The following is an 11235-nucleotide window of genomic DNA, read 5'->3' as shown; positions in this document are numbered from 1 at the left end:
GGAAGGGTTTCCGAAAAGGGTTCAAAATTTCATCACTAGTGATTAAAACTATAAAAATATTTTTTTTTTGTAAATTGTAATAATAATTTGAATCAAATAAAAAAAAAACATAAAGCTGTAAGTTTAGTGTTTTTTTTTATAAACATATATGTATGTTAAGAATTTTTCGATCTCACTCCTTACTCTGAAAATTTTCTGTGGGGAAAATTAGGTTTTCTTAAAATCATTTTGTATTTTGCCAATTTCAATTCGTTTTATCTCAATATTAATTTCGACTTCTCAATATCAATTGGTTTTTTCTCAATATTATGTTGAAAATTCTAATTTCAATTTGTTTTTTCTTCATATCAATTTTGATTCCTAAATTTAATTTGGTATGTCTCAATATTAAATTGGATTTCTGAAATTCATTTTGGTGATTCGCAATATAGGTTTCGATTTTCTCAATTTAAACTTGAAATGGAGTAGTTTTTTGAGAAGGTAGCCAACTTACCAGTTCTCGGTCCATCCCTGTGAACAAATTCCCTAACTAGAGCACCGTCATGCCAAATAGATTTATTGACTAGACTATTGAACAATTTCAAAGGAGCAATAATCTTGAAAGAGGAATATCCCTAGGTCGCGAAAATTTAAATTTCTGAACAATGAAGTCAGAATACTCGAAACCTTTTCTAAAATTTTTAATAAATTTCACCAATGATTCGACAGAAGTATCAGGAGCAACTCTTAATACGAAAACTGTCTTTCGAGGTGGGACAACAACTAAGTTGAATGTTGAATAGCTTCAACATTCTGGACAATAGCACATTCCGAAAAGTTTTGAGTCCCTGAAGCATTTTGACCTAAAGCACTATCTGAAGAACACACTGAAATATCATGCGAAATCATTGGAATCGCGATATCACCACCTACTCCTGTAATTTTAACCTTTTTCGTTCTTCAAAAGGTACTTTTTGGATTTTTGTATAATATTGAACCTAGAAATGTGAAATTGAGCCCGAATTAAGTGAGGACCTATAAAAGGGGACTTTTTGGTACTTTTTATACCCACCATCAAAAAAGATCTAGCCATGTCCGTCCGTCTGTCTGTTGTTGGCACGATAGCGTCCACAAAATAAGAGATATTGAGATGAAATTTTCCCAAAATATAATTTATTGATCAGAAATGTTTGGTATTGAAAATGGGCAAAATCGGTCAACGATTTCACATAGCCCCCATACAAATGTACCCCCTGGAATACTGTATAAATAGCTTCAAATATTCACAAATTCGTTTTTTATGAAGCAAATACCACAAAATTTCGCATAGGTCAGTTTTTTGACGTCTGGACATAGGACCATAATTGGCCCTACCCCCCATATAAGGTCCCCCTTAGAAAATGACTAAAAAGCTAATTACTGGCTTAAAAATGGGAATATAGCGATGAAATTCGACACACATAAGTTTCATGCAAGCCAATATCTCTCAACCAAATTTTACGTATATCGGTCTATAATTGACCCTACCCCCCATATAAGGTCCCCTTTAGAAAATGACTTTAACGCTCATTACTGGCATAAAAATAAAAGTATAGCGATGAACTTTGGCTTAAGTAAGTTTCTTACTAGCCAAAACCTTTCTGTGAAATTTAACGTGGATCGGTCCATAATTGACCCTACCCCCCATATAAGGTTCCCTTCAGAAAATGACTTTAACTCTCATTACTGGCTTAAAAATGGGAATATAGCGATGAAATTCGACACACATAAGTTTCATGCAAGTCAATATCTCTCAACCAAATTTTATGTATATCGGTCCATAATTGACCCTACCCCCCATATAAGGTCCCCTTCAGAAAATGACTTTAACGCTCATTACTCTCTTAAAAATAAAAGTATAGCGATGAAATTTGACATAAGTAAGTTTCTTACTAGTCAAAACCTCTCTTACTAGCCAAAACCTCTCTATGAAATTTTATGTGGATCGGCCTATAATTGACCCTAGCGCCCATATAAGGTCCCCTTCAGAAAATGACTTTAACGCTCATTACTGCCTTAAAAATACGAGTATAGCGATAAAATTTCACAGAAGTAAGTTTTTCACAAGCCAAAATCTCTTTACCAAATTTTATGTGGAACAGGCCTTAATTGACCCTACCCCCAATATGAGGTCCCTATAAGAAAAATACTTTAAAGCTCAGTACTGGCTTAAAAATACTAGTGGATTTATGAAATTCGACATAAATTACTTTCGTGTAAGCTAATATCTCTATCCCTTCTATAGCAACCGAAATCTCTCTATCAAATTTTATGAGGATCAGTCCATAATAACACCACCCCATATAAATTCCGCCCCAGAAAATGATGAGAAAAATATGAATACCGCAAGGCAACTCGACATAAAACAATTTTGATTTAAAATCTCTCTACCATATTTTATGACTTTAATGCTCCTTAATGGCTTCAAAATACAAGTAGATCGATGAAATTTTAAACAAAAAAGAAACTGAAATCTTCCTACAGACTTTTATGAGAATTGGTCCATATATATGTATAAATAACCCTACTCCCTATAAAATTAGCACTTTCAATAGTAAAACCCCCATTAATAGACCTCTTTCAAATGTTACCCTGATGTTCTCATTAATATCGATATATAATAATAAAATATTCAAAATATCAAAGTTCATTTATATGGCAGTGATTTGATGGTGGGTATAAAAGATTCGGCATAGCCGAATATAACACTCTTACTTGTTGTTCTTTAAAAGGTACATTTTGAATTTTCTATAATATTGAACGTAGAAACATGAAATTAAGGAAATTAATAGGATCTCACTTAATCCAGGCTCTTAATGATTAAGTGAGATCCTATTAAAGTGCACTTTTTTGTACTTTTTCGTTCTTTAAAAGGTACTTTTTGTGTTTTTAATAATATTGATCCTAGAAACATGAAATTAAGCATGTGGAGTTAATTAGAATCTATAAAAGTGGGTCCTTTGGAAGACATAAAACTAAGCAATCAGGGACTTGAGTGAATGAAAATTTGAACTGGAATATTTTCTGGTACTTTTTTGTTCTTTAATTGATACTTTTTGAATTTTCTATAATATTGAACTTAGGAACATGAAATTAAATAAAATAGGTCTTTTGGTACTTTTTCGCACTTCACTGGTACTTTTAGAGCTTTCTAAAATATTGAATATATAAACATAAAATTAAACACGCAGTATCCTAATTGAACGAAAATTGAAAAAAGGATACTTTGGTACTTTTTTGTTCTTTTTCTAATACTTTTCTATAATATTGAACCTAAAAACATAAAATTGGACATGCTTCTTCCTGATTGTATAAAAATGTGTATGCGATTTTTTAGTTTCTGGTTGAAAATTAAACATGCGTCATCCTGATTTAATGAAAACATATAAAAAGGCACTGTTTGGTACTTTTTCGTTCTTCATCTGTTTTTTTTTTTTAATTTTCTGTAATATTGAGACTAGAATCATAAAAACAAACTTAAAGAGTTTTCTAAAAGGGAAATTTTTGATATTGCAGATATATATACATTTACAATAATTATATTTTTTTTATTCCATTATGATGAGGGTAGCGAAGCACACTGGGTATAGCTAGTATCAGTATAAAAGAATAGTATAATCAAAACAAACAAGCAAGGAGCCCCAAATAAGTAAAAAGCAAGACAACAATATTAAAGTTCAGCACAATATATTAAAATAATCATACGAACGATTAATGCTATAAATACAGCAGGCAGTATTAATACATTCACTGTTGCCAGATTTGCCGATTTATCGGCATTTTGCCGATTTTTTACTTTAAAAATGACAAAGTGCCCAAAATGCCGATTTAATTAAAAGTTTATGTTTACACCACTGTTTTCATATAATTGTGTCAATTAGGGTTCTATAAATCGACTTTCGAATAATCGAACAATCGACTTTTTGTCGAAAAAAGTCGAAAAAGGTCGAAAAAAGTCGAAAAGTCGAAAATATTCGAAAAGTTGAAAAGTCGAAAATAGTCGAAAATAGTCAAAAAATCGAAAATAGTCGAAAAGTCGGAAAAAGTCGAAAAAAGTCTAGAAGTAGAAAAAAGTCGAAAATAGTCGAAAAAACTAGAAAAGTCGAAAAAACTAGAAATGTCGAAAAGTCGAAAAATATCGAAAATAGTCGAAAAGTCGGAAGAAGTCGGAAAAAAGTCTGAAAAACTCGAAAAATTGCAACAAATAGAAAAAATATAAATAAAATTTTGTATTATTAATAATAATAAAAATAATAATAATAATAATAATAATAATAATAATAATAATAATAATAATAATAATAATAATTATATATTATTATTATTAATAATATAATATATAAATGGCAACATTATAAATTTACGCTTCTGGCAACATTACAAATATTTAACTCTGGCCACTTTGCAAATTAATGACTCTGGCAACTTTGGAAGTTTGCACTTCATTTTATTTTTTGGCGTCACTTCGCATTTCACTTGAGCACAAAGTATACAGAGATGTCACTTTTGACATTTGAAAAAGTCTAAAATCAGCTTTTGTTTGATTTTGAAATTGTTTGGTGTGAAGAGGTATATAAAATACAGCTAAAAAAAATCATTGAATTCGTTTTGTGCGAAAGAGAGGGAAATAGCTTTTTGCTCGTGACGTTTCTGTATACCCTGTGACTTAAGGCTGCTTGATAAGAAGTATATTTAGTGTTAAGAAGTGTCTCCAGTGCGATAATTTAATGCATGTTTAAGAAAAGTATAAATGCAACTTCAAAAATAATTAAACATTGCAAACAAAATAAATTGAAGAATTCATTAGTGAATTCCAAAAATTTTTGGAGGATTGTTTATTTATTGATCACAATTGGAGGTATGTGGTATTTACAATTTTATATTTATTTTTCCAAGTTACTAGATGAAAGTTTTACCATGTGATAAAAACGGCATGTGTCCTAACGGTACCCTTAATAAAAAATCGTAACTGAAAAATTCGACATAGCAACATGTTTAAAGGTACCTACTACTACGATATTCAAAACTAACGGTATGCTATAAATATTTGAGTAGTGATCCATTTGCACATGTAATTCCAAAACTACTCCCCTGCATACATTATTGGAATACATGATCCATTTAGTAGCGATATGTAATACAGGCGCCGTTTTTATACCCTTCACTTTCGTGAAAATGCTATATATTTGAGTAGTGATCTATTTGCACATTTAATTCCAAAACTACTCCCCTGCATACATTATTGGAATACATGATCCATTTAGTAGCGATATGTAATACAGGCGCCGTTTTTATACCCTTCACTTTCGTGAAAATGCTATATATTAGACCGACTCACAAAAAATGGTGCTTAAGTTACACCCCTCAAAATACTTTGGGTTTAGTGTTGTCCCTTCGTGAGCTGGACATTTTTCAATTCAAAATTTTACCAAGCTTCAAAAATTTTTGTTTTATGATGCTTTTCAAAATATTTTAGGCCTCTCGATTGCCGTTCGTGAGCTGGATAGGTTACAAAAAAAACCCCTTTTTAGTATTTTTTTCAAATTTTACAGTTTTTTCTTAAACAAAATATACAATATGTGGTATAATTTGAAAGGTTTTTCGAAGCCGCGTCCAGTAGTGTGCAAAATTTGCAAAATAGTTCAAAAATTGTAAATATATTATGTAAAACCCAAAAATTTTAATCTTTTTGGAATATGGCAATTATGAGCAGACGGTTTTTTAAGATCAACACATCAGTAGGCGCGGCTTTAAATCCCCTTTCAAACGATGCCCCATATCGAATATATTGTTTTAAAACAAATGTAAAATTTTAAAAATACCTTTTTAAATTTTTGTCCAGCTCACGAACGGCCATCGCTGGACTTAAAATATCTTGGGAATCATCATAAAACAAAGCAAGGTAAATTTTGAGAGGAGTACCAAAAACACGTTTTTGCTTTCCATACAGAGTGAGCCGGTCTACTATATATTAGTTTGTCATTTATTTTGTAATTTCTATAATATAATTTATAATTAAAGTCGATTTAACCATGTCCGTCTGTCTGTGTGTTGGCCTTGTTGGCCTATCTCACAGTGGTCTTTTTCAACCACAGGGTGAGCTTTGTGACGAATCACCACCTTCAATCTTCAATGAAGAAATCAGGTGTCGATTAGCCGAGACTTTGTTCTTACTCACAGTGACATACTGTGGTAATTCTGATATGAACAGAGGAAACTCTGAACATATCTGGACAAAGAAGGAAAATAACTATGTTTTTCTAAACGTGATAATTATTATTTTTTTCAGAATATCATCTGAATACATCAAAAGTACCTAGCTAGCAATTCAATATCATTTGAACACTTAAGCCCACAAAATTCAAGTCAGGATACGGTAGCACTTGTCCAAAATCATAAAGAACGTAAAGACAAAAAAGTTGTCGTCCAAAGTTGTAGAGGAAACCTCAAATTTCAAGGTAATATAAAAAAATTTTTTAGTTTTTGAAAATGAACACATACTTAACTATGTTTTTCTAAACGTGATAATTATTTTTTTTTTCAGAATATCATCTGAATACATCAAAAGTACCTAGCTAGCAATTCAATATCATTTGAACACTTAAGCCCACAAAATTGAAGTCAGGATACGGTAGCACTTGTCCAAAATCATAAAGGACATAAAGCCAAAAAAGTTGTCGTCCAAAGTCATAGAGGAAACCTGTAATTTCAAGGTAATACAAACAATTTTTTGTTTTTTTATATTAAATCTGTATATATAAAAGAGTCGCGTTACTGACTGACTGATTCATCATCGCACAGCCCAAACGGCTGAACCCAGAATCATGAAATTTTAATAGTAGATGTGTTCTTGGTTATGTAGATCCATTAAGGGGAGATTTTTTGTAAATGTGTATATTTAGGGGTCATTTGACTGTCATTGTTGATGGAATTATCCTTTTTTATAGAACTCTACAAAAAATCTGCAAGTGTGTTAGTAAAATAATTTTGTATGTGCTAGTTTAGGCCATTCATTTCTTGTAGGGATACAAGAAGAAGAAGAAACTCATAACCAAACATAAGTATACAAAAAAACAATTAAATATCTATATCTATATATATATATATATATATATATATATATATATATATATATATATATATATATTATATATATATATATATATATATATATATATATATATATATATATATGTTGTGTGTGTGTGTGTTTCGTGTCTTCTAATTTTATTTTATTGAGTCAATTTTAAGCGTTAACACTCATTGATAGCAACAAAACACAACAAATTATGATATCGTTTTCGCTATCATAATTTCCAAAAACTACGATAGTAAAATCGTAATTAACCTACAAGAAATTAAAAAAAGACCATTATTTTTTTGCAAAAAATATTTATTAATATGCCTTTGTATGTATATTGTTTATTTATAATGTTGTTTAAAAAAATATTAATATTAAGTAATAATAAGAGAAAAAATAGTGAACAATAAATGCACATTAATGCGATTTCAAATAATAACGAATTAAAATTAAAAATTGTGTAAATTTAAATACATAACTATTTATATTAAATTGATTTTTTTTAGTTTCGTTTTCTATTTTTTAACTTGTTTCCTCTATCCTTCGCATATAAAAAGAACTTTTTGGTTTTTTCGGCATAAGCGTCAATGGATTCCTCGGGATACTTTTTAATGAAGGCGTCTTAAAATATAAGAAGTATATTTTAAAAATGTAAATTTTATATGAATGTTACCCTACCTTTTATTGCTGATATACAAGACAATTCTTGTACAGACCTTTTTTGCTTTGTCCCACTCCAGCAGAGTTTTTTGGCCAAAGAGTCCTTTAGAAGCGCTCGCCAACACTTGAACACAAATTCCATATGGGAATTGCAATTCATTGTTCTAATTTAAACGAATTGGAAATGAATTGCAATTCATTTGACAAATTCATTTGAATTTTAATCGAATTGCAACTCATTTGGCAAATTTATTTGAATTGATTAAAATTTTATTCAATTGTTATTTTGTGAAAGAAATTAATTCAAAATTAAGCCAATTCGTGAACGAATTAAAATCAGAAATGAATAATGATTCATTTACAGCTCTGATATATACGATAAAACAGTTTAGAATAAATCTTATAAATATGTAAATTGTGGTAACAAAAACAAAAGAATTGATTCATATAGCTAAGTTCAACTTCCGAAATTTACTTAAAATTTGTTGCACATAATAAGAAACTATGGAATAGCATCTAAAGCCAAAAAATAGATTTTTGTGATCAGTTTTTTACGTGTTTTTAACGTTACATATAAAATTAATAATTATAAATTTCAGAAAAAATAATAATGGCGCCCAGTCCAGTTTGGGATTATTTTGAAAAAATTGGAGATGGCACCTCCGTAAAGTGTATACGATGCAAAAAAATATATAAATTTAATAATAGCACTACAAGTTTGTCTAATCATTTAAAAATCCAACACAAAATTGAGTTTAAAAAACAAAAGGAAAAAGAAATTGAAAGTGATGGTGATGATGAAGGTGAAGGTGAAGGTGAATCATCAAGGGCTGAATGTGCTAACATATTTAGCTGTCCTTTAGATAAAACTTTTAGGTCTATTAATGCGTATTCAGGTAACTATTTTACAAATGACACATGAATTTCCACTATTTCGAAAACACTACACAATTCCACAAAAAACTAACATATACATATATACCGAGAAAACACGATCAAACATTGAAAATATATATACAATCGATATAAAAATTAAGTATTGGTAATCTATTAATTAAATAATACCCATCAATATTGCTTATTTGCAGCAGATGGTCACAAATATCCAACAATGCTAGATGCACTTATGTTTATGATTGTTAAAGATAATATGCCATTGCGGACACCACAAAAGGAAGGTTTCCGGTTGTTTTGTAAAAAATTGCAGCCGTTGTATAAGCCTCCCAGTCCCATTACCATCACTGAAGGTTTGAGAAAAAAATATGAAAATCTCAGCGAAAAAATAAAAAATGAAATGCTTCAAGCAGATCAAGTGTGTCTTACAACTGATTTGTGGACACATAAATACACCATGCAATCTTATCTAGGAATAACAGCTCATTATTTAGTCGGTAGGCAAATTATTATAATAAACCTTTTAATAAAATGGTATTTTTGTTTTCAAGTGAAAAACTAAAATTACACATTTTGAGTTATAATCATCCCTATTCTACATTTCAATTACGTTTACGCATTCAGTTAGGCAACAATCGAAAAAAAGGTATTCCAACAAAAAAATTGTAAGAAAAAGAAGAATCAATTCCATTTCGCTTCAATGCTTTACGATTGTATGTATTCTGCATTACGATCGTAGCTACGTTTTTGTAAGTTGTGGTTTATGTGGTGGAGAGTCGTATCGAAATGCAGAATAGGGGTGATAATTAGGGTTGTCAATTATTCGTGTTCAAAATTATTCGAAAAAAAGTTGACAAAATTTTTTTCATTCTAGTAGTCGACTAAAATTTAAAAATTATTCGATCATTTGAACGAATAACGAATAAAAGTTTTTATTCGAATAATTAAATAAAATATAAATAAAACTTGATAATACTATGCTATAAAAATATAGACCTTATAAAAAGACACCGTTTTTCTGAAAGATGCTTCCGAGTATTACAAGAAACAGTTTTTGAAACATGCCAAACACATCCAAAATCTTAAGATACATCAGTCAGTAACTTAGTCAAAATGAATGAGAAATGAAGAGCATGTTGCAGTAACATGATAAGTAGGGAGATCGGCTTGGTTTTTACCGACCGGTTTTTTCAACATTGGTGAACTCGATTTTTTGGTTTTTAAAAATCCGTTAACAATTGAGTAAGTTACTGATCTTTTTCTCAATACAAAGTTGTTAAAAATGTGATTTACTTAAATATGCTTTATATGGGCAATAAAATCGATCCTAATTCTAAAAGTTAAATTTAATTAATGTTTATCTGTTTCACATATTGCAAAAAGTAGTAAAAGTTTTGTTTCAATTATAACAGAACTTTTTTAGTATTTGTTTTACAAAATATTAACGTAATTCTTTGTTTAATACTATAATAAAATATTCATAAAAAGTAACATTAAAATATTATTCGAATATTCGATTAATCGACCAAAATTGTTCGAATTATTCTTTATTCTAAATTGGAAATTTTTTATTCGTTCGAAGAAAAACAAAATTTTTTCCTCGATTAATCAAATAATTTTTATTTGAATGACAACCCTAGTGATAATCTTATAACAAGTAGTTACTTATCATATTTTTATTTAAAAAAGACTTTGATATAAAGTCTGTCGAACTAGGTGCTTATCCCATGGATGAACGGAAAACCATTGATAATATTAGATGTGTTTTGCGAGAGACATGTTCAAACTGGGGATTAACGGATGAAAAAATTTCTGCAATCGTTTCGGACGGAGGTGCAAATATTAAGGGGGCAATCAAAAGGGAGTTTGGCGACTATAAACATATTTCATGTTTCGCCCACTGTATTAATAATATTGGACAAAAGGCAATTGAATTAAATGTCCAAAACATTGCTCCTCCTGTTTTTGAAGCTTCAATTGATGAGGACCTATTTGACACCGAAGACTTATCGCAAAATCTAGAGCATGCTCCGCTCCGAAACTTAATACGAAAGGTTAAGGCAATTGTTAGGTTTTTTAAGCAAAGCGAAATAGCTAGCAAATTGTTCAAAAACATACAAATCCAAGGTGGAAATAAGGAATATCTTAAATTAATTCAAGAGGTGCCAACCCGTTGGAACTCGTGCTACGAAATGTTGGATAGATTCATTTCGTTGGCGATTCATGTTGGAAGAGTGTTGTTGCAGATTCAGATTGAAAAAACCTCAAAGAAAAAAGCACCAGAAATGGTTACATCTTCGGAAATCGAAGTTTTAACGGAAATTCGAGACATATTAAAACCACTGTGGTTTATAACCCATGAGGTTAGTTCGGAAAAAATTGTTTCAATTAGTAAATGTATTCCTCCCCGCTGGACTTAAAACGGTAGGTAACAAAGTATGTAACATATTATCAAGACTGTCAGTTTTTTAGAGATTGATTAAAAAAAATAAAAAAGAAATAATAGTAATTACATTTAAATTTTAATTCTACTTTAAAATTAACTTAAACAAATATTTAAATTTTTTATAGCAACTTAATAC

At 29.8% G+C, this 11235-nt stretch overlaps 1 long non-coding RNA gene across 1 annotated transcript; it reads right to left on the bottom strand.

The window, feature by feature from the left end:
- Positions 1-7615: 7615 nt before the first annotated feature.
- Positions 7616-8933, bottom strand: LOC124419791. Its single transcript, XR_006940814.1, has 3 exons — positions 8825-8933; positions 7778-7923; positions 7616-7720 (listed from the first exon to the last, which is right to left on the bottom strand). It is a non-coding gene; the product is annotated as an uncharacterized LOC124419791 (long non-coding RNA).
- Positions 8934-11235: the final 2302 nt, after the last annotated feature.

Source organism: Lucilia cuprina, chromosome 4 (genome assembly GCF_022045245.1).
Source record: "Lucilia cuprina isolate Lc7/37 chromosome 4, ASM2204524v1, whole genome shotgun sequence".
Classification (NCBI taxonomy): Eukaryota; Metazoa; Arthropoda; class Insecta; order Diptera; family Calliphoridae; genus Lucilia; species Lucilia cuprina.
This window is presented reverse-complemented; position numbering and strand designations above follow the sequence as displayed.